The 24,410-nt window shown below is 50.3% G+C and overlaps 1 protein-coding gene across 1 annotated transcript in view; it reads right to left on the bottom strand.

The window, feature by feature from the left end:
- Positions 1-24,410, bottom strand: part of LOC138580090 (zinc finger protein 25-like) — a 167,161-nt gene that overhangs the window by 100,849 nt on the left and 41,902 nt on the right. The gene's annotated exons all lie outside the window — the stretch shown is intronic.

The following is a 24,410-nucleotide window of genomic DNA, read 5'->3' as shown; positions in this document are numbered from 1 at the left end:
AAAATATTCTAGAAGCTGATCCTTCAGGACCTGGCGATTTGGGGACGGGTCTAAATAGTTTTAAAGTAAATGTACAAGATGTCCAGGCACGGGATCAAACAAAGGCTCTACAATTGGCATTCCTGGACGTTAGTAAGGAGTTTGACTGTGTAAATCGGGAGCTTTTATGGTCAAACGATCAAAGCACGAATGCCCGGGTGCACTAATAGACATCCTTGTAGCACTACACAAGGACACAAAGATCAGGGTCAGACTTAGTTTAGTTAAGATCAGGGTCAGACTTAGTTTAGTTAAGATCAAGATCAGACATGAAACCAATGGGTCCTGTACTGCCTGTATCTCTACGACCAGGGAATTGCGACAAGGGTGCGTCCTCGCCTTTTCTCTTTCATTTTCATATAATGGATAGGGCCTCTGCTGGGAATCCGTCTGTACGAATCCCCCTCTTTTAGGTCAGACCAGGATGATGTCATTGTTTTTGAGAAAACTCAGATTACAACGGGCCTTGGACAGTTTGAACCTTTACTTTGAAAGTCTGGACCTCAAACTAAGTGGTGCGAAATCGAAGGTCCTGATTTTAAATGAAGTAAAGTCTAAATGGAAATCTCATACATGGACGGTCCAGGGATGTGCGCTGGAAGAAGTAAAGGAATTTAAATATCTGGCCAGTACAGTATCAAACAAATGTAAAGCTGAAATTTATAGGAAATGTACAACTTTCTTTTTGACTTCAGCATTCCAGCTGCTACTGTTTGACAACAAGTTTGATTGCTATTCAACGCTGCCCATGCTGAAATTGTACAGGCAACAAATCTTGCCAGGTCTGATTTTGGGCGTGGAAAACTTGTGAGTAGCCATAGATTGGTCATCACTAGAGGCCCTCCTCTGGAGAAGGGTCCTGTACTTGCCTAATCACTTCTGATTGCGGCGTTAAGGCACAAACTGGGTCCGTTACCCGTTGGCTCCTTGGTTGAATGGAAAATGTTACAAACATATGCGTTAATATTGGCTCCCTGCCTCATATGCATATGTATATAGCATCGGGCCAAGAACTCGCTAAAGCTATCTGTAAACCATTAGTGGCCTGGAAGGTAAACTGCAAGCTGATGCTAACAAGGATTGACTCTTCTGCTGCAGAACTTGGTAGTAACCCCATTAAGGTGAAAAGTAAGCTATATACTAACGAATGGCTGAAAAGCAGGACGATTCTGATGAATTAACAATGTTTCAATGACCATTTTGAACACAATATAAAAAGCTTCAAAAACCTATCTGCATACCTGAGACAAAATTGTGATTTAAAGTCTCTTTCAATTTCTTATACTGTCCCTATTAGATAAGCAGCATATCAGGGTAATCTAGTACTCGTTTTTGGTTAGGCAGTTTCAGTAAGAAAATCGCTCTATCCTTCGGTCTTCTCCGTCAACCTTGTCCTCCATAGGCCACTAAGACTGAAAACTCTTGCGCTGCAGTGAAATAATACACAAATGTGTTTTGCCTTGTTTTGTGTTAAACCACGGATAAGTTAGGGCAATACTTTGTTCACTTAAAACTTTGTGCCACCAAGTTTGTTAGTATGTCCCTAGATATGATATGGTATGATATGATATTTCATTTGTATCGCGCTCATACAAATGTGTTTCAGAGCGCGACAAGACAAGGTAGGGGAACAGTGGAGAACACAACAACAATCTTACTAGGCCCAGTGAGATTGAGAACGCGCAAGTGCATGGGAAAGGGAAAGGGGAAAAGTGCATGGAAGGGGGAGGGTGGAGAGTGCGGGGCAGAGGAAAAACAGATAAATAATAATACATAAAAATAAATAGATAGGTAATTGAGGCAATAAAACAGTGGTAGTGCAGCCAGCAAGTGGCAAGTGCTGTGTTTACGGCAGCAGACTGGGTAAGACTGATAAGTGCAGAAAAAGAAAAAATGGGAGGTGGGGGACTGTATGGGTACAGATACAGACCCCAGTGCAAGGGATGGCCAGGAGACAGTGCAGGAGGGTGCAGGGTGAGCAGGTACCTGGGCCCAGGGGACAGAGGGACGCCAGGTGCGCAGTGCCAAGAGAACAGATCAGCAGAGGAGAAGGGGAGCAAAGGCAGAAGCAAAGAGGAGAGACTTGAGGTGCTTCCGGAACCGGAGATGGTTCTCCTCACATTTTAGAGTGGCAGGGAGGCTATTCCAGAGGGAGGCCCCAGCCGAAGACAGAGATTTACCCCCTGCTCGTTTCTTTGAAAAACAACTGACCCTGAGGGAGTTAGAGGTAGAGGAGCGAAGAGCTCGCGAGGGGAGGTATTTGCGGAGGGATAGCTGAAGATATTTTGGACCCAGGCCCCAGTAAGCCTTCTGGATAATGCTGAGGGTTTTGAATGTAATCCTTGTATCCACTGGGAGCCAATGGAGAGATTTCAGAGCTGGAGGGATACGATACCAGGGCTTGAGGCCAAGGACAAGTCTCGCAGTCCTGTTCTGGATTAGTTGCAGAGGGCGGAGAGTAGAGGCAGGTAGTTTTAGAAAGAGGCTGTTACAATAGTCCAACCTAGAGAGAACCAGAGCTTGGGAGACCGTGAGCTTCTGGGGGAAGGAGAGGAACGGCAGAGTACCTCTGAGGAGGTGCAGTAGGAAGTTTGACTTTTTAGAGACCTCAGAGATGTGGGCAGAGAAGGAAAGTGTGGAGTTAAAGATGACCCCAAGGTTCTTAGCCTCGCAGGTGGGGGTAGGAGGAGGGCCAAGGGAGGCTGGCCAGAGAGTGAGGGGAAAGGATGGTGAAGGTGTGCCGATGAGAAGGATCTCTGTCTTGCTGGCATTCAGACAAAGATCATTGGCGGCACACCAATCTTGAATGGCAGTTAGGCAATCGGAGATGAGAGAGGGAGAGGAGGTGGCCGAAGGCAGCCTGAAAATGAGTTGAGTGTCGTCAGCATAGCACTGGAAATTTGAACAGAAAATGGCAATGCAGTGGGCGAGAGTTGCCGGGTATTGGTTAAAAAGCCAAGGGTGAGAGGTTAGACCCGTGGGGAACACCAGAGGTAGAGAGGAAGATAGATGATAGGAAGGACCCAAGTTGGACCTGGGAAGTTCGATCAGAGAGGAAAGAGGTTAGCCAGGCCAGAGCCTGATCAGTGATACCCAGGTTATCATGGAGACGGTTGAGCAGGATGGTATGGTTGCCTGTGTCGAAGGTGTCAGACTTGCTGCGTCGTGAAGAGTATTAGGGCCTCTGTCTCCAAGTTTCCCACAGCAAAATACTAGTAAATTCACTGTGCGAGACTTGAAGCCACAGGTGTTGGTGTTGTATCACAGGAACCAGGCGCCGCCGAAGACCCCAGGGCTAAACCCAACAGGGAATGACTTAGGATCGAGGGTTGTGGTGCAAGGGGCGCGCAATCAGTTCCTGCAGTCTGGCACAAGATGGAAGTGCCGACCGTCAACACCTGCAGGGTTCGTGGAAGGTGCGTAGTTCTTGGTAAAACGTAGTAGTTCTGAAGGGATAAAGCGGAGACAAGTCCCAAAACAATCCAAAGGTCAGTAACAGGTGATCGTGATCAGTTTGACAAAACCAGGGATGAGGCAGAGGCAGTCGTGACCCGTTTTCCAAAGGTCAGAGATATAGCAGTTTGTGTAGACAAAGCCAAGGAGTAAGAAGTTACAATCCGTGGTCCGAGAGCCGAGGTCAGTAATCCGTGAGACTTGATCTTGAAACGAGACGCTGGACAGTGTTGCAGGAGAACAGCTGTGAAGCAACGAGTGGTTTGAAATGGCCGGCTTTATACGCAGCCCAGGTCACGTGATCGGATAACAAACCCCGTGATCGGCAAAGCATCCCGTAACCAGGAAGTAATGCGATCAGCCCGTACGCAACCTCCAAGGAAGTTGCCAATGAAAACGAGGAACCCAATGAGGACGACCAATGCCCCAGCCCCGTAATAAGGACTGTTTACGCCTCCCTCGCACCACAGGTAACCTGACACCATGAAGTGGGTGTGGATGTAACTTGGGAAGTCTAGCTGTCCAATGTGTCTGGGATTCACCGAAAGAGAGCAAGTCAGTCTCCCTACTTCTAATGGCCTGTATTGTGTCAGTGTTCCCTCCCAGCATGACAGAGCCCCCCCCCCAAAGGCCCACGACCCCGTGGGCAGGAAGGATGGGACATGTGGAAACGAGCGACCAGGTGAGGTGCATAGACATCACCCTCAGGAACCCAACAACGGTCCTCAGGGCCAAAACCAACCCAATCCACCAGGTATTGGAGACCACCTCTGAAAAAACGGGAAGCCAAAATGCCTGCGACCTCATACTCCTCAGACCCACCCACAGAAACCGGACCAGGGGAATCCCGAAGACGGGTTGGAGTGGGACAGGGTTTGAAAAGGGAAGTATGAAACACAGGGTGGATGCGCCAGGAAGCGGGAACTGCAAGACGATAAGCCACCGGATTGATCACCTTGGTCACCCTATAAGGGCCCACAAACCGAGGCAACAGCTTCCGACAACCAGGCAATCGGAGATGCCGAGACGAAAGCCACACCCTATCCCCCACAGCATAGGTAGGAGCCACCCCTCTCCACTTGTCAGCAGCAACCTTCACGGACACCTGAGCCTCCCGAAGATGGGTAAGTGTCCGGGCATGGACGGAGGCCAAATCACGTGCACAGGCAACAGCGGCTGGATTGTCAGGAAGGGTGAAATCAGGAATAGGTAAAGTGCGAGGGTGCTGACCGTACATAACAAAGAAGGAGAGGAGCCGGTGGATGAAAGTGGTGCATTATTGTAGGCGAACTCAGCGAGATGAATGACACTGAACCAGGACTGTTGATGCTGCAGAATGAAGCAACGTAGATATTGCTCCATGGTCTGGTTCACCCTCTCGGTCTGGCCATCCGTCTCCGGATGATAAGCTGACGAAAAGCGACAATCAATCCCCAGGAGACTGGTAAGTCCCTGCCAGAACCGAGACGTGAACTGGGGCCCTCTGTCCGAGATAATGACAGTAGGTAACCCAAACAGACAGAAAATGGATTTGAAGAATAGTTTTGCCAATACAGGGGCAGAGGGAATGCCAGAACAGGGAACAAAGCGTGCCAACTTGGAAAATGAGTCCACCACCCATATTGTGTCAAAACCCTTAATGCGTGGAAGGTCTGTTACGAAATCCATCGTGATTGTATGAAACGGCCTCAGTGGTACGGGTAGTGGATGTAAAAGCCCCGCTGGACGGCCGCGGCGATGCTTACATTGAGCACAAATCGCACACGTATTGACATAACAATCGACATCTCGTGTCATGGACGGCCACTAACACCACCGTCTGAGAAGTGCCAGCGTCCGTTTCCGACCCGGATTACCATTAATAGCACTGTCATGGGATCAATCCAAGGCGAGGTTACGGGCGTCCGTTGTGGGCAGTACTAGTCTGTTTTGGATGAATGGTAATCCATCCCGTATCACCGGATCCCACTCGGAGACTTGTTCAGGGTGTTGTGAGACCCATGAGCGAATGGACGAGAGAAGCGGGGGTGGTGGTGTACAGAGACAGATGACATGTTGGTCTAGTAGGGTTTCAGGGAAGACAGGTAAGGAAACCCCCCCCCAGGGGATCTCGATAAAGAATCCGCTTTCCCATGACACAAACCCAAACGATGCTTGATTTGGAAGTCATAAGCCGTAAAGAATAAATGCCACCGCACCTGACGACTATTGAGACATTTAAGAGAAGCTAAATCCTGGAGATTACGATGATCTGTGGAAACCGTGATTTGGTGTTTTGCCCCTAGCAGATGATGTCGCCAGACTTGAAAGGCATCCTTAATAGCCAATAACTCTTTTTCTGTCACTGTGTAATGATTCTCAGCAGGGGAGAATTTTCGAGAATGGAACGCCACCGGGTGGAGTTGACCAGATGAAGGGCAATATTGGGACAATACAGCACCAAGAGCAAAAGATGATGCATCGGCCTCCATGATGAATGGAAGTTCTGCATCCGGGTGCTTCAGGACGGGGGCAGTAGTGAAAGAGGATTTTAATGCGTCAAAAGCCGCCTGGTGGTTGTCCAACCATATGAAAGGCACACTGGGACTAGTAAGGGCCGTAAGCAGCGCTACAAGAGATGAGAAACCTTGAATGAACCGTCGATAGCAATTCGAGAATCCCAGAAATTATTGTAGGGCCTTAAGGTTCTGGGGTTTAGGCCACTCGAGTACTGCTCGGACCTTGAAATGGTTCATGGCTAGGCCACCTGGAGTGATATGAAACCCTAGGAACTCTACACTGTCAGTGTGGAACTGGCATTTCTCCGGTTTGGCAAAGAGGGAATATTGGCGAAGACGTGACAAAACCTCCCGGACGTGTGTCACATGCTCTTTTGGTGTCTGTGAAAAGATAAGAATGTCATCGAGATAAACAGCGACACATACATTCAGCAGGTCATGGAATACTTTGTTCATAAATCGTTGAAACGTGGCCGGGGCGTTGCATAGCCCGAACGGCATGACCACGTACTCAAACAAGCCGTAACGAGTAGAGAACGCACTCTTCCATTCGTCTCCGGGGGGGATCCTGATTAGATTGTATGCCCCACGGAGGTCGAGCTTAGTGAATATGGTAGCGTGGGTCAATCGATCCAATAAGGGAGTGATTTAAGGGATTGGGTAACGATTCTTTATGGTGATGTTATTCAGGCGGCGGTAATCCACACAAGTATGCAGATCACCCTTCTTTTTGGGCACAAAAAATATGGGGCTGGCCGCCGGTGAGGTGTACGGGCGTATGTGACCAATTTTTTAAGACTTTTTGAATGTATTCCTTTAGAGAATTCTCTTCAGATGGGGACAATGAGTAGATCCGACCTGAGGGAATGGCAGAATCAGGAACCAGATTAATATGACAGTCATAGGGACGGTGAGGGGGAAGGACTTCGGAAGAACCCTTATCAAAAACCACTTGAAAATCCTGATACTCCGTAGGAATGCCCGTTGCAATGGCCCCTACTAGGTGTGGATCGGTGGGAGAAGCAAGGTCATCTCTCACTGTAAGCTGCGCAATGGCTCCTAATGCCAACGATGGAGAATCAATACTCTCAGGTGCGGTAAGGCAGAAGCTCTGACACAACTCAGACTCAAAGTGTACTTGACCAGACTTCCAATCAATCAATGGGTGGTGTTCTTTTAACCAAGGTATACCCAATATCAGTCCGAACTGGGGCATTGATATTAGGTCAAAGGAAATGGTTTCTTGGTGGATATCCTGGATTTTCATCGTGAGTGGAGCCGTCTGCTGACTGATGGGGCCAGAGACCAAGGCGGTGCCATCCACTGCCTGTACAGGTTCTGGTTGTTGTTTATTAATCAAAGGGAGGTTCAAAGACTCTGCCAACTTGATGTCCACAAAATTGCCGGTGGCACCTGAATCGATAATGATGGAAACAGTGTGAGTGGCATCTGGTGTGGGTTTGAGCGTTGCTTGCACTACTACTGGTCTGATACGTCCAAAGGCAGGGACTGATTCCAAGGGAACAAAAGAGGTACTTGATCCTGCCCTCTGTTCTAGGGTCGAGCATTCCGAAAAACTGGATTTTTTAGTTTGGGGCGTCGAGGACAGGTCTTTACAAAGTGTCCGTTCAAGCCACAATAGTAGCAAGCATTATCGGTTCTCCGACGTTCCCTTTCTATTGGTGAAATTGGACTCCGGATTCCACCTATTTGCATGGGCTCAGTACCTGTGTCAGTGGGAAGGGAAGATTGAACCGCATTAGAAAACCCCGCCGTATTCTTGCGCGTTCAGAGCGTTGTGCATCAATCTGTAGGGCGAGATCTACTAGGTCGGTATGTTGTGTGGGCAATGAAGGAACGACCACCATAGCGTCCTTCATGGAATTGCTAAGTCCCCTATAGAAAACCACGGCCTTCTTTGAGTCAGGCCATGATGTTTCAACAGCCAGCTGATTGAATCTAGTGATGTATTCAATGAGGGTACCTCTTCCCTGAGTTAGGTCCAGGAGTTTGAGATCTCGGGACTGGGCCTTGTGTCCTGTATCAAATACATGGGATATTTCTGTCACTAATAAGTCGAAATCGTACAGAGCCGGGCTATTGTTTTCGAGAAGAGGGTTGGCCCAAGCTGCGGCGGTACCTGCCAGGTGGGATAGGGTGAATGCCGCCTTTGTGGCGGAATCGGGAAATGCCAAGAGTCTACATAGAAAATGGAGCTTACACTGGTTAAGAAATGTACGGAACCTCTTGGGATCCCCATGGAATCTCTCAGGGGCTGCTAGTGGAAACGGGGTCGGCATGGCTACAGGAATTTGAGGCGCAGCAGGGGGTGCAATGGGTTGTACCACTGGGGGTGTTGCCACGACATCCCCGAATTCCTCATCAGCAGACAAAGGGATTTGTATACTTTGGATAGAATCCAAACGTTGATGGATGGCCGTATTAGCGGCCGTCATGTCTGCCCTCAATACTGTGATAGCTTGCACCAATGCAGCCACGGGGTCATCGGCTGCGGCCTCCATACTCAACACGAGCAAACGGCTTCACAGTCTGTCAGACTTGCTGCATCGTGAAGAGTATTAGGGCCTCTGTCTCCAAGTTTCCCACAGCAAAATACTAGTAAATTCACTGTGCGAGCCTTGAAGCCGCAGGTGTTGGTGTTGTATCACAGGAACCAGGCGCCATCGAAGACCCCAGGGCTAAACCCAACAGGGAATGACTCGGGATCGAGGGGCGTGGTGCAAGGGGCGCGCAATCAGTTCCTGCAGTCTGGCACAAGATGGAAGTGCCGACCGTCAACACCTGCAGGGTTTGTGGAAGGTGCGTAGTTCTTGGTAAAACGTAGTAGTACTGAAGGGACAAAGCGGAGACAAGTCCCAAAACAATCCAAAGGTCAGTAACAGGTAATCGTGATCAGTTCGACAAAACCAGGGATGAGGCAGAGGCAGTCCGTGATCCGTTTTCCAAAGGTCAGAGATATAGCAGTTCGTGTAGACAAAGCCAAGGAGTAAGAAGTTGCAATCCGTGGTCCGAGACCCGAGGTCAGTAATCCATGAGACTTGATCTTGAAACGAGACACTGGACAGTGTTGCAGGAGAACAGCTGTGAAGCAACGAGTGGTTTGAAATGCCCGGCTTTATACGCAGCCCTGGTCACGTGATCGGATAACAAACCACGTGATCGGCAAAGCATCCCGTAACCAGGAAGTAATGCGATCAGCCCGTACGCAACCTCCAAGGAAGTTGCCAATGAAAATGGGGAACCCAATGAGGACGACCAACGCCCCAGCCCCGTAATAAGGACTGTTTACGCCTCCCTCGCACCACAGGTAACCTGAGACCATGAAGTGGGTGTGGATGTAACTTGGGAAGTCTAGCTATCCCATGTGTCCGGGATTCACCGAGAGTGGGCAAGTCAGTCTCCCTACTTCTAATAGCCTGTATCGTGTCGGTGTTCCCTCCCCGCATGACAGAAGGCAGAAGAGAGATCGAGTAGGATGAGGACAGAGGGAACGTTGGAGTCAAGGTTGGAGAGCAGATCTTCACGGAAGTTCAGGAGAGCAGTTTCCGTGCTTCTGGCAGCTCTGAAGCCAGACTGTTGGTCATGGAGACAGCCAACAGAATCGGAATGAAGGTTTAGCTGAGAGATGGCCAGCTTTTCCAGGAGTTTTCCCAGAAAGGGAGTAATGGAAATTGGCGCTAGTTAGCAGGACAGGAAGGATCAGCTGTGGGTTTCCTGAGAAGAGGATGCACAAGGGAGTGCTTCAGAGGGGAGGGGAAGGATCCTGAGGCTAAGGAGTGGTTGCAAAAATCAGCGAGGGCCGGAGCGAGGGTGTCAATGTGGTCCTTGATGGTTTTAGAGGAACAGGGATCAGCCTGTTTTGATGAGGCTTCCATAGATCGGACTTGTCTAGCGACCTCATCAGGGGAGAAAAGAGGAAAGGACGAGAAGGAGGATGGAGGGGTGGTGAAGGGGGGGTCAGCTAGCACAGACTCAGAGGGAATAGGAGAGGGAAGGGGAGTGGAGGAGAGGGTGGACAGGATGTCCTGGGTTTTTTAGATAAAGTGAGAGGCCAGGGCATTGCAGAGAGCCTGGGAGGCAAGAGGAGGTGGGGGGTAGAGACTGCAGCAGGGTTGGCCAGCTCCTTGCAGATTTTAAAGAATTTGGCCGAGTTGTTAGATGCCACAGAGACACGGGCTTGAATGTGGACTCTCTTCTTGGTGCGGGCAGAGAGTCGGTATTGCCTTTGGAGCAGGTGACATGTCAGTTTGTCAGAGGATGATCAAGAAGCCCTCCATTTCCTCTCAGCCACCCTACACTTACGTTTAAGTGTAGCTAGGTCAGAGTCATACCAGGAATTGCACTTGGCTTTGAACTTCAAGCGGATCCTCATGACAAGGGCAAGAGCATCAAGAGTATCAGAAATAGAAGAGTAGAGTAGGGACAGGGCATTGTCAGGGTGTGAGTCAGCCAGAGGAGGAGGGGGGAGAGAAGGTGACAGCGAAAGCCTCAACTGGCACACGCTTCATAGGTCGGATGTCCGAGAAGGTAGGTGGCAGTGTTGGGGTGGGCTTGGCTAGGTGGGAAGAGAGTGAGAGATGAGAGGAGAGAAGGCAATGGTCACTCCACGAGAGAGGATAGAGAGTGGGAAGCCAGAGGAGATCAAGACATCAAGTGTGTGTCCTGCATAATGCATCGGGCCAGAGGGAAGGATAGAGAGGGAAAAGGGAATCGCAGAGGTTGCGAAAGAGCAGAGATGAGGGACAGGGAGAATCGAGGTGGAGGTTGAGGTCACCGAGGAGGAGGAGTTTAGTGGTTGAGGCCAGGAGGGAGGAGGAGAGGTCAGCCCACTCAGAGAGAAAAGAGGTGATTTGACCAGGGGGCCGGTAGAGAGTGGCAACAGTAATAGAGTGACTAGGAGAGATTGAGAGCCTGCAGACAAGGCATTCGAAAGAGGAGTAGATCTGAGTGGGAATGATAGTGGCAGGAATCCACTCAGGAAAGATCAGGGCTACACCCCCTCCAGGCCGAGTGGATCTGGGGGAGGAGAGGATCTTGTAGCCCTCAGGGAGTAGAGTGTCAAAGCTTGTGACAGAGCTGGCCGTGAACCAGGTCTCTGTAAGACTAAGGCCATCAAGGTCCAGTTCTTCAAGGAGGTGGCAGATGTCAGAAGAATGTTTGACGGCAGAGCGAGAGTTGAGAGTGGCAAGATGAAGAAGGTTGCCGGCCTTAAAGACTTTCCGGGGAGGGATACAAATCAGAGGTACACCCTGCGGAGTAGTGGCGGTAGCCTGAAGAGGGGCAGAGGAGGGAAGAGTGGGCAAGTTAGCCGAGGAATGAGAGGAGGGGACAGCTGGAGATGAAAGGAAGTTGATGAGGCGAGGGAACCGCCTATCGAAGAGGAGGAGATTGGCCTGAGGACCTTGGACCACGACAGTGCCATTTAGGTAGACAATAAGGATGACTCTGGAAGAGTCGAAAGAGGCCATTAGGATATCCCAGCCGGTGCCACCATTTATGGGAGAGGAGGAGACAGGGCAGAGCACAGAGATCATACGCGGGGTCCATAGATCCGGCAAAGGAACAACAAAGAGGATGTCGGTGAGGGTCTGTCTGGAAGAGGCGCTGGTACTGGTATCAGCAACAGGGAGACCAGGGTTGGAAGCCAAGATATCCTTTTTAAATTTCTTCTTTCCAGACTTAGTGAGAAGGGAAGGTCACCCATCTCTGACATGAGAAGTTGTGTAGATGTATCTACAACCTTGGGGTTATACCTGCGGACCATTTATGGATCTGCATCTTAAATTTGAATGAAATAAGTCGTTTAATTGCAATCTTTGAATTTTTAGAAAAAATCCCATCCTCTGACTGCTGATTTAACATGGAATTTTTACCCTACGTTTAAATGCATTCAAAGATGTATTGTTGATGGCCACCAGGGGGCGCGCTGATGCTCGGAGCCACAGCGTGATTTTCCTGCACCTTGGTCCTGTAAAAGTGGCTTGAGCCCCCACTAATACGGCCCTCCACTGCCCCACAACCTTAACGTGAGGAGAGGTGAACCCCCACACCCCACTGCACCCGCAGCAGGAAGAATGGCTGAACCGCAGGAGGGGGGGGGTAGGCCACCCACAAAGGACTGCATTGGGCCGGAAGGGAGAAGGGAGGGAGGGTGCCACGTGGACGCAGGGGCCCCACGAAGGCACCGCAGGCGACTGTGGCGACCAGGCCACAGGCTCAGCCAGGGGTTGAAGAGTGAAATAAGTGCCGCACTCCAGGGGTAACGCCACTCCAGGAGGAAGGAGGAGCCGGTCCAGGCCCTGAGGCAGGCAGAGAGCAGCGAGCGAGGCGTTGCCACTGCTGCCTATGAGAGAGATGCCCAGGGGAGGGCCCAAGTCACATATTCCCCCTCAGAGAAACCTTTCAATGCAGAGGTGCAGCTCTGGCTGCATGTGGTTGTCCCCCCCCCCTGGCAGAGGAGTCCACAGTCTGTAGCTCGTGAGGGAACTTTGAGTGGGCAACAGGAGGGGCCAAAGAGGCCAAAAAGCAACAAACAAGGCACATCAGGGTACCAGGAATCCCCACACTGGTACCCCCACATGAGGGAAGGGCCACAATAACATTTTGAACCAAGCCACACGAGAAAGCCCCCCCCCCCGCCCCAGCTGCAGCACTGAACTGGCAAGTGGAGGTGGAAGAGGTCTCACTAGGTAGGAGCAGGGAGGTGAGAGCCCCTGACCCTGCCGCGGGTGCCCGCCTCCCGTCCAGCGGATAGGAGCATCACCCTTGGATTCAAAGGTACTTTCTGGAGTAAGACACAAGAGAGCGCCTGCCACCGCCGTCCGCTGTGAATGGGCAGGCAGAGCCCAAGTGGAGAACCAAATGGAATAGGAACGGGTGCATGCGTGCATGGATGTGAAACTGAAGTTGGCCACCTACAAATACGCACCGGCAACCCTGGAGTCGAAGCCCCAGCGCAGACCAACATGGCCACTGCCCCAGAGGAATCTGTGGCCACCAAAAAAGACTTTGCAGCATTGATAGAAGATATCAGGATTATGAGGGCGGACATCAGAAATAGGGTGGATAAAATCACCCAAAGGATAGACAAAATGTAGGAGAGACTGGAGGAATCTTCGCTCAACACCCTACAAGACACAAATGGACATGCAGATGTCTGAAATGGAACGTCGAGAGGAAGAGGTTAGGATGAAGATGGACAATTTTGAAAATCACGAAAGGCGGAATAATCTGAGGCTTTTCGGAATCCCGGACAGAGAGGGGGAGACAGAGCTTGACTGGAGAAGAACACTACATGAAGTCACAAAACTGGTTTTCGAGGATGACACCTTCGATGAAGCTAAGATCGAGAGAATTCACAGAGCGGGAGGAGGTCCGAAGTCAGTCCTCACCCGGTTTCATAACTACTCCGACATAATGAAAATCCTTGAGAAAGCGAAACAGAGGGGTCTGGTCATGTACGGCACATCCAGAGTAACAATCTTCCAAGATTTGTCCTCCCTGACCCTTGCCAAGAGGAGGATGTGCTGGCCCCTGACTAAGTGGCTAAAGGACAAAGGAATGAGATACAGGTGGGGGTTTCCTTTCTCCATCTCCTTCGAAGTTGACAGGCACAAATACCGACTGACAACAGAGGATGACATCCAGAGGGTCACGAGGGAGTTGCTTGGAGAATCAAACACTTCGAGGAACCAGGGAGAAAAGGCAGAAGGTGACAGGCAGTGGCTTATTAAGGGCCCCAGGAGAAGAAGGATCCTGGGAGCCAGAAAATATAGGAAGCTGAATACATCGCCTATGGCGGACACTTGATTCACAGCCGAAAAGCAGCCTTGGTGGTGATATATGACTGGGGAGGTCTCCTGCGCACTGTAAGGTGGTGATGTATGACCAGGTCGACGCCTATTGTGTTATGGCACAGCAGTTTGCTGGAAAGGGGTATTTTCAGGGGGCGGAGGCCGGCTGTAACCTGGAAAGTTGCTGTTCAGTTTTGCTGGGGAGAGGGGCTCAAGGGTAACGAGGTGCTATAGGCACGGGACCGCAGGGGCATTGGTTCCAGCTGGTGGTCCAACCTTAACCTGGTGCTGTCAACCAGCAGGAGTCGGGCGCCCGCGGGGGGTCTCTGAGGAGGGATGGAGGGACGGGGACACCAGGGTGAGGTTTACGATACAGGCCTTATCGAAGTAGTGGTTCTCGGTTGTTGTGAGTCGGATTTATGTCTATAGGCCGCCGGGAGAGCGAATCGGACCTATGGGCAGGGGAATAGTAGGATGGCTGTAGTCTCAGATGGCAGGGGGTGAGGTCACCCGAGGGGGGGGGGAGGGAGACCCTGCTCTACTCTTGGTGTACGCTGAGAAGGCCTTCGATAGGATTTAATGGGGCTTTCTCAAGGAAGTGCTTGGAAAGGTAGGCCTGGGCACTAGGCTCAGGCGGGGTATTATGGCAGTCTAAGCATCCCCCTGGGCGTGCGTGGCAGTTAATGGTGGTTACTTCTGCTGGTTCGCCCTAAGCAGGGTATGAGACAGGGTTTCACACTTTCCCTGATCCTTTTTCCGCTATCCCTGGAACCACTAGCTCAGAGAATCCGAGATGATCCCCGTATAGAAGGTCTCACGGTGGGGGGAGTGGAGTACAAGGTTGCATTATATGCAGAAAATAATGTTGCACATGCAGAACCGCTTAGCTTCGATACCCAGGGTAATCGGGTTGATTGAGCAATACAGAGACCTCTCCAGTTTCAAGATCAACAGGGATAAATCAGTCCTTTCCCCCCTGGATAGGGGCAGGGACGGAGATATAAATAGGTTCGCCCCATTGGGATTACTGGTCAACCTGGGCACACTGAGATACTTGGGGAATCAACCTCACGAAGGACATGGGAGACTTATTTCAGGCCAACTTTCCCACACTTCTTTCCGGATTTCGGGCGGATTTGAAAAGATGGGACAAACTGACCATATCATGTCTTGGAGGCCACAACACCCTTAAGATGGTTTGTTTACCAAGGTTACTATATGTGTTCCAAATGCTCCCAATCCAGGTCCTTGATGCCTTCTTCCGGGAGATAAAGGGGGCTATGGTGAAATTCTTGTGGCTGGGGAAAAAAGCGAGAATATCCTTTGAGGTTCTCACCTTACCGAAAGATAGGGGCGGGGTGGGGCTCCCAAATATGAAACTGTACTATAACGCGGCACAGCTAAGGGTTCTCATACCCGTCCTTAGAAGGCAGAGACAGTTCCAGTGGCTCGGTCTGGATAATCTTCACCTGTCCCCCGCCACCGTGATAGAATGGCTGTGGGTAACTAGAGGCAAGCTCCCCCGCAAAATTCGGGACCAGCCAATTCTGGGAACAATATGGGAGATATGGAGACAGGGTGTGGAAATGCAAGCAGTAACGACATGGCCCTCTCCCTTGACTCACTTGTCGGTGCCCAGAGTACGAGAAGCTATCCCGAACTCCGAAAGATTTCAAGCGTGGTTTGAGGCGGGCTTTGAGAGGGTGGGCCAACTATGGAGGGATAGCACCTTTATAACTATATCGGATCTGGAAGGGGAGTTGGGCATAAGTGCTCTCTCTGTCTTTTCGTACCTACAGTTAAAAGGGTGATAACAGGGGGGAAATGGAGGGACGTGATACAGAGGGACCGTACTCCATTTGAGAAGCTCGTAGATAAAAGAACGGAAATGAAGGACCCGATTTCTGTGATGTACAGGGAATTGGTGGTTGCAGGGAACGTGTCCATGGAAAATCTGAGACAGAGATGGGAAAGTAACAAGGAGAGGGAAATCGACCCTGTGTTTGATTGAGATTGTGTATACGGGCCTCTCAGACATCGATCTCGAGCCAATACAAACTGCACGCCATCAAGCTCCTCCATAGGTGGCAATATGATCCTGTCAGGCTCATACAGATGTTTCCGAATGCAAGCCCTGCATGCTGGCGCTTATGCGGCGACAGGGCTGACTACTGGTATATGTGGTTGGGGTGTCCTCGAATACAAGTGTTTTGGGAAAAGTGTTGGGCTGGATCAAAGAACAAGAGGGGATCCACCGTACCAAAACGCCCTTCTCGATCTTGTTTAGGATGGAGAAAGACCACCCCTGATGCTTGCAGAGTGGGCCTGCCTAGTGATGAAATGGAAATGTGCTCGGACTCCATGTAAGTGGGACTGGATCAATGTGGCATTGAACATATGTATTATGGAAAGAACAACTGTGGGACTCGGGAGGGCTACGCCCCATGAGAGCATTTGGGGAGAATCTATGAACAAATATTTGACAAACTGATACAATGGAAGGTTAAGCACAAAGGTTGATGTCAGGAGGGATAGTATTAGGCTGACCACGAGGTAAAAAGGGGCGAGTGTCCCCCCCAGTGAGCTGCCCCAAGCCAGACTATATCCCATGAATGAACAAAATGCTCAGGAGGCGGCCAAGGAGATATATGTGTAACACATGACTTTAATATCCTTTATCTCGAGACAACCAAAGGTTTTACATTGTGGGTTCTCCGAGTTATAAAAGATAACATCATCGGAAAGGGTGGAGGGGGTAGAACCCAGGTGGGGGAATGAAAAGATGGTTGATTTGTGGCCTTGCTCGCAAGGTTTGATGTTTCTGTTGTATGAAAACGTATAATTAAATAAAAAAATAAAAAGATGTATTGTGAAATTAGTGTGTTTTTAACTGTGTGAAAGGTTTTAAATATTAACCAAATGCACAATAAATTATTGTGATGTACATTATTACGAGTGCGATTGGGATGGGACCGTGCCATGTTTAAAAGTGCTGAAATCACTGGCCACCAGGGGGTGCACGGAGAATGCTGTGCCCTGTTTGAGCTCGCCCCTCTATGGTCCTTAATACGGTCTGAGCCACCACTTTGAGGACTCCCCCCATGGCTGAGAATCGATACGGAGCTTGGTGAAGGTCCCCCCCCCTGTGGCAAAAATTCGGAGAAAAACGGAAGGGTCTTTGCCCACAACCGACCACCTGAAGCCGGCCCCCCTCCCTTTGAGGAAATCGAAAGCAGCGAGCCCGACGCGGGCCCGCCTGACTGAGGCCCCAGAAGTTCCTGGCGCCGCGACAGGCGCGGCCTCGCTCGCCGAAGTACTGCGGGAGCGCAGAGTGAGTCTTGTGTCCCCCGTGCCTTCCACCTGGATCGACATCGCTACCCAATGAGAGACGCCCTTGAGCGCTGCCGGAGCCTGGAGGACTGCTTGCGGCCTGCGGTAGGCCCTGCCCTGCGTGAGCGCGGCCCGTGAGGAGAGGAGAGATCCGGGTCCCACGGAAGGACATCCCACGTCCCCGAACACCGTTCTGCACCGGGACTCGCGGGCGGAGCCCTGGGAGAAGCTGTCGGGCCCGAGCCTCACTGCGTGCGTCCCGTGATCCACCACCACTACGCGCGTGAGCGTGGGATCCTGCAGGGCCCCATGCCTTAACACGGGAAGTCTGGAGAGATGCCAGTCACCTTCCATGACTGACACAGCAGGAACTAACACCAAACTGACCTCCAGCGAACTGCTGTGGGCTCGGCTGTCACCTGCCCCTCGAGACCTGCGTACAGGTCACAAAATACAGGATCACTACCTGGTACCCCTGGGGCCCTTCGTCCTCCACTGTTTCCTCACCTAAGGCAGTGGCCTCAGCCTAACGACCGCGCTGCTCATTGCACAGCCTGAGGGGTGGGCCCCCAACTCCTGGGGCGTGTGCCCTCCTCAGCCGCACTACATACTCCGGACCTTCCAACACCAGCAGGGGAAATACAGTCCTCCCAGTCGGACTCTCCTCAATTAACAACACAGGGCCCTGAGTGCTGCCTCCTCAACGCATAGGAAATTTGGCATCTCGAAGAATGGACTTCCACGCCCTGGAGCACGTGCCCCCCATGGTCAGAACAGGCACCTCACCTTGACTGCCGGCTTCACCTGGAACCCCCCCTGCAACGGGGTAGTATTTCCCTCACACAGCCCCTGAGGTCACTCCACTACCGGGACAACTCTGCCCAACCTGAATGGGTCACCCCACACATGGTATATGCATGATATAAGGTATAAATCCACGTCCGCTACTCCTGAGGAGTCCCCACTGTGATAAGGTATCTCCTTCACCCTCCCTCTTTCCCATCCCCAATCTATTCCGGGACCCTTGGGGCCACGCACAACGGACCCCCAGCAAAAGTTGGCTTCACGCCCCACACATAAGGTACAGAAACAAAGTCGCTGACGCATTGTACCCCCAGGGCTCACATTGTGGCGCAGAACCTCACCCGTCTCTCTTCCGGTCTGCACAGGCAGGCCTGGTGCTAGCTGAGTCCCGCTTCGCGGTCTGTTGGCGCACTTCGATTCTATGGACATAAAACTGAAACTGGCCAAATTCAAATTCACTCAGCCTTCTGGTGCACCCCACCTCCTCGATCCCTCCGTCATGGCGTCCAAGAACGCAGAAGAAGCTTTGACAAAGGGCGATATCGCTGACCTCCTCTCAGAAATGAAAGGGATGAGGGCGGACATTGGGAATAAAATTGATAAGATCACAAACAGAATCGACAAAATGGAGGAGAGACTCGAGGAGGTCGAACACAACCAATCCTCTTTAAGCACGCTTGAAATGCAATTCGACCACCGCCTTGCGGAAATCGAGAGCAGGGAAGAAGAACTCTGGTTAAAAGTTGATGACTTGGAAAATAGAGAACGCCGGAACAATATACGCGTTTTCGGCATTCCTGAACTGGAGGATAAAACGGGAACGCACCTAAAAAAATCGTTGCATGACATCCTGAAACTACTATTTGGAGACGAGGGAATAGATGAACCGAAAATCGATCGAATTCATAGAGCTGGGGGCAAACCAGGTGGCCCATGATCGGTCTTGGCCCGGTTCCACAATTACGCGGACAGGGCTCGGATCCTAGAGAAGGCCAGACTTGCACCACAGATCTCCCTGGGAGGGTCACCCATTCTCATCTTTCAAGACCTGTCTTCCCTTACACTGGCATTGCGAAGAAAGTGCCTACCGATTACGAAACTTCTCAAAGACAAAGGTATCAGATATCGATGGGGTTATCCATTCTCCCTCTCTTTTGACTGGGAGGGTACAGGAATGAAGCTGACCTCCCAAAAAGACATTGCCAATACCATTACAGATCTAATAGGCCCCCAGACGAATGGACCCCACGCATCAACACAGAAAAACGCTGAGGGCTCATGGCAAATTAAAGGCCCTCGAAGAAGACGGATGCAGGGCTCCAGGAAATTCCAGAGAATGAACGCTTTTTCAGATATGGAACATTAACTCTTCTACCGTCACGACTGCCCACCCTATTGTGACATTTCATCGGAGAAGAAACAGTGGGTGAACAGTAAACTGCAATGAACCCCGAGCCGAATTCATGCATGAACCACGTGAAATAAGGTACAGACCGGGTTCGAGGGGGGGGAAATGTTTTTGAACTCGATCACACCTGGACAGAGAGCTACCGTTGAATCAGTCTTGACTGATACTATGGAAAGTCTCATGCTTCCGGGTCTCGTGTGACACGAATTGGGGGCTCAGCAGTTAAAGTTAAGTGATGTTTTATTGACTAGTGGACCGAATGTTGTGCGGTTCACACTGGTGGTTCGACTTCGGTCTGGTGATCTTAACCCGACTGAATCGGACGCCGCAGGTGAAGATGGGTGCGGGTGGCCCCACATTGGGCTGCCCTGTCCCTGGAGGGTGGGGGGAGGGATGGGAGGGAAATGTTGCAATTGTGCAGAATATTTGTTTACAACACGGGGCTCAGCTGCAAAATGTGATGGCTCTAATCCAACTTTTCTTTAATGGCAAAGGACAAACACTGAATTTATGGACAAAAGAACTAGAAGCGGCAGCACGACAGGCACAGAGACCAACAATATTAACGCTAAACATCCTCAATGACAAACACACTTAACACTGATTGTTTACGCATATGTACACTTAACGTTAAAGGCCTAAACTCCCCCACGAAACGCTCCCTTGTGGCCAGAGAATTTAAGCGCTCTAAAATTGATGTTCTTTTCATCCAAGAGACACACTATCTCAGGGGCACGGAAAGGACAATTCCGAGCAGAGCTGTTGGTTTCTCTCTGTGGAGCTCTGGATTATCCAAAAAGGCAGGGGTGGGGATACTGATACGGAAAGGCTTTCGTATGTCGACTCTCAGCACGTGGGTTGACGTGGAAGGGAGGACAGCAGTTATAACAGGGACTATACGGGACACCCCCGTCACCCTGGCCACGGTCTACGCCCCGAACCAGGGACAGAAAAGATTCCTCCACAAAGCGGTTGAAAAAGTGTTCCAGATGGCACGGGGACACACGGTCTGGGAGGTGATTTCAATTTGTGGATGGACAGCTCGCTAGACAGGCAAAGTAAGACCAACACATCCAAGCCATCCCACACGAACGACGCAGCAGAAGTAAAGGCAACCCTCTCAATGTTTGGTCTAACAGATAGCTGGCGTCACCTCCATCCCACGGATCTTGGCGTCACCTTTCGTTCTGCTCCGCATGAAACTCTCACACGAATCGATTATTTATTCTTGTCTGAAGGCCTTCTGCTGGAAACCACTGTTGCAAACATACACCCGATCTCATGGTCGGACCATGATATGGTGACGGCAGAAATATGTTGGGCGAGCCACACAAAACTAACCACAAAGTGGAGGCGCAACGACTCCTTGTGGAAGGACACGGTGTTTAGAGATGACTTTGAAAACGAAATCAAACAATATTTTATGTTAAATGACACAGGAGAGATCTCAAAGACCACAGTGTGGGAAGCAGCCAAAGCCACCTGGAGGGGCATCCTCATCAGAGAAGGCGCCCGCAAAAAGAGAGAACGATCCTTAATTGAGAAGAATATTAGAGAGAAACTATATCTGGCTGAGAAGCAAGCCCAATCAAAGCCGCTTGAACGAACAAAATACATCAACGAAGCCAGGGAACTTAGAGAAGAACTCAAAGTTTTGGAAATTGGCAAAATAACACAAACCCTACAACACCTAAAGCAAAAATTCTACGAAAAAGGCGATAAGGCGGATGCCCTCCTCGCGACGAGGCTGCGCGCACAGAGAGCCGAGAGATGGGTGGATACCATAGAAAGGACGGACGGTACACTCCTGGATACTACAGAAACATCTCCCCAGGGGATTCAAGAAGCCTTTGCCTTCTTCTATGAAGATCTATACATGAGTGACACGCCCTCCCCACCAAATGCCATAGAGACATATCTCAAAAATGTAAAACTACCTTCACTAACAACCGCAGAATCCGAGGCGCTCGATGTCCCCGTCAATGAGGAAGAAGTTGCTGATGCGATTAAGCGGCTCAAAACAGGCAAGTCCCCCGGAGATGACGAATTCACCCCAGGTTTCTATAAATCGTTTTCCACATATATTGTCCCATTCCTAACAACTCTTTTCAACGATATCTTTGATACAGGCAAAGCACCTCCCTCCTTTGAACAAGCCCTCCTCACTGTCATTCCGAAAGAAGGCAAAGACCCAAAACTCTGTGGATCGTACCGCCCCATATCGCTTCTTAACATTGACGCCAGAATTTATGGAAGAGTAATAGCAGCCCGTATAGAAGTCCACTTACCGCGACTGGTGAACCCGGACCAGGTTGGTTTCATATTAGGAAGACAAGGTGCTGACACAATGAGGAAAACGCTCCACTTGATTCACGAAGCTCAAAATATGCCAGCAGACCCGACCCTTCTCTCCTTGGACGCTGAGAAATTTTTTGACAGGGTGGATTGGGACTTCCTGGAAAGGGTTCTCGTCGAGGTCGGCTTTGGCCCCAAGCTAAGCCTAGCCATAAAGGCACTCTACACGTCCCCGAGAATATCAGTCTCAGTCAACGGTGGCTATTCTAGATGGTTCCCCCTGGAAAGAGGAACAAAACAGGGATGCCCGCTATCTGCCATCTTGTTTGTCCTGTCGCTTGAGCCTCTTGCGCATCGACTGAGAGCAGACCCCGGAGTCCAAGGGATCAGGGTCGGGGACAAGGAATACAAGCTTGGCCTCTACGCCGATGACATATTGCTACATCTTACTCACCCGCTTGAATCGATTCCAACGGCCCTGAACATCATTGAGGAATATGGGCAGATGGCGGGCCTGAAGATCAACACTAGCAAATCCATCCTCCTTCCGCTCGACAAGAATAAAGACTCCGAAGTGGAGAGATTCGCCCCATTGGGAATGAAAGTCAGCCTGATCACCCTGCGATATTTGGGCATCAACGTTACACGTGACTTGAACACCTCATACGATGCCAACTTCCCTCCTATGCTATTGACACTCCGAAGCGACCTGGCAAAATGGACCAAACTCACAATCTCATGGATGGGGCGCCTAAATGCCATCAAAATGGTGATCCTACCCAAAATTCTGTACCTGTTCCAGATGCTCCCCATAAAAATACCCAAGGAATTCTTTTCTGAATTGACGAAGTCCATGATGACCTTCCTATGGCAAGGCAAAAAACCAAGAGTCCCGAAATCCCTCCTGTACCTCAAGAAGGACGATGCGGGAGTGGGTCTCCCCAATCTCGAAGCGTACTACAAAGCTGCCCAGTTGCGAATACTGATCCCACATCTGAGACAGCAAGCAAACATACACTGGATAGACTTGGACAACTTCCACCTCCGCCCGTACACTGTTGGTGAATGGCTATGGGTCCCTGGACCACGGCTGCGATGCAGCATCCGGAACCATCCCATACTCGGAACCATTTGGGCAATTTGGAAACCGGACAGCTCCATGAAGAGAATCACAACCTGGCCTTCCCCTCTGGGACACATATGGGTCCCAGGGATTCGTGACGATATATCTGAACCACTGAGCTACCAGTCCTGGTACGAAGCTGGTCTGGAACGAGCGGGGCAACTGTGGAGAAACAAGTCCTTCATATCCATACAGGAGCTCGAAGAAACACTCAACATAGGCCCCTTGTCTGTCTTCCAATACCTAAAGCTGAAAGGGTTGATGTCTTGAGAAAAATGGAAAGATCAACTACAGAGGGACCTTACACCTTTTGAAAAAATACTGGACATCTTCGTAGGCACCAGAGGCTTGATAAGCTCTATGTATACCGCTCTGATATCAACGGATCTAACTCCCTCTACCAAGCTGCGGGAAAAATGGGAAACCGACTTATGTGGACCTCTCCAGGATGAGATGTGGCTACGCATATGCAGACAAACGGCCAAAGTGTCAATATCATGCCAATACAAGCTCCACGCAATCAAACTCCTGCACAGGTGGAAGTACGATCCGCTACGCCTGACGAAAATGTACCAAGGAACAAATCCACATTGCTGGAGGGGTTGTGGACAAGACGCGAACTACTGGCATATGTGGTGGGGCTGCAATAAAGTTCAGACCTTTTGGGACGAGGTTCTCAGTTGGATCAAGGATCTTGATCAAGAGGAAAGGGAGAAAGGTCCCCTATTGATCCTCTTCGGCCTTTCCCAAGAAGAAGACACAATTCTAAAAGCTCCCAAGATGGTCATAGGCCTCCTGATGGCCGCAAGAGCCTGCCTCACAATGACCTGGAAGAGACCATCCCTCCCCTCTAAGGAGGAAGGGGTGACCGTTGCGCGAACCATCTTCAGAATGGAGGTCCTGACCGCTGCTCTACATGGAAAAGGTGCTTCTGCCGAAACGGAATGGGCAAAGTTCCGTGCAAAATACGCTTCATGAGAAAATGTGTGCATAATGCTGTAATACCATCACAACAATCCACTCTCCGCTTGTCACTGTCCAAAGGTCTCAAAGTTCTCGGTCTGTCGTGCATAATCCTGCCATATAAATGCTTGAAAGAAAAGTCACAATGAATCTAGAATGCTGCCTCTGCTCTCATGATGGGCACGAACCGAATGGGAAGGGGGTACAGGAGATACTTCAAATGTTTTTCTAAAATCAACATGATGTATGTTGCACTCATATGTTGCTCTATCAATGTTACAAGTTATTATCTTTCACTTCTGCTCACATGTAGAATTGTAAAACTTTTTGTTGCAAAACCAATAAAAATTGAAATTTCAAAAAAAAAAAAAAGTGCTGAAATCTAGGGAAAGGAGTGGGGTGCCCAAATGTCATGTAGGTACTAATGTCTGAAGGTTCCTAACAAGTAACTATGCAAAGTTTGGTGAAGGTTGGAAATGGTGTGGAATTGTATAAGGAACAACACCTCCCCAAGCCACAAACCCACAAACAAATGTTGACTTTTGCTCAAATCGGGGAAACGGGGTGGGGTGACCAAATGTCCGATAGTCAGAGCTGCCCAGAGGGTCCCAACAGGGAACTATGCACAATTAGGTGCAGATTAGTGAAACAGTGTGGAATTGTATAAGGAACGACGCTTCGCA

The sequence above is a fragment of the Ambystoma mexicanum genome, chromosome 3p (assembly GCF_040938575.1).
Source record: "Ambystoma mexicanum isolate Mex_15411 chromosome 3p, UKY_AmexF1_1, whole genome shotgun sequence".
NCBI lineage: Eukaryota > Metazoa > Chordata > Amphibia > Caudata > Ambystomatidae > Ambystoma > Ambystoma mexicanum.
This window is presented reverse-complemented; position numbering and strand designations above follow the sequence as displayed.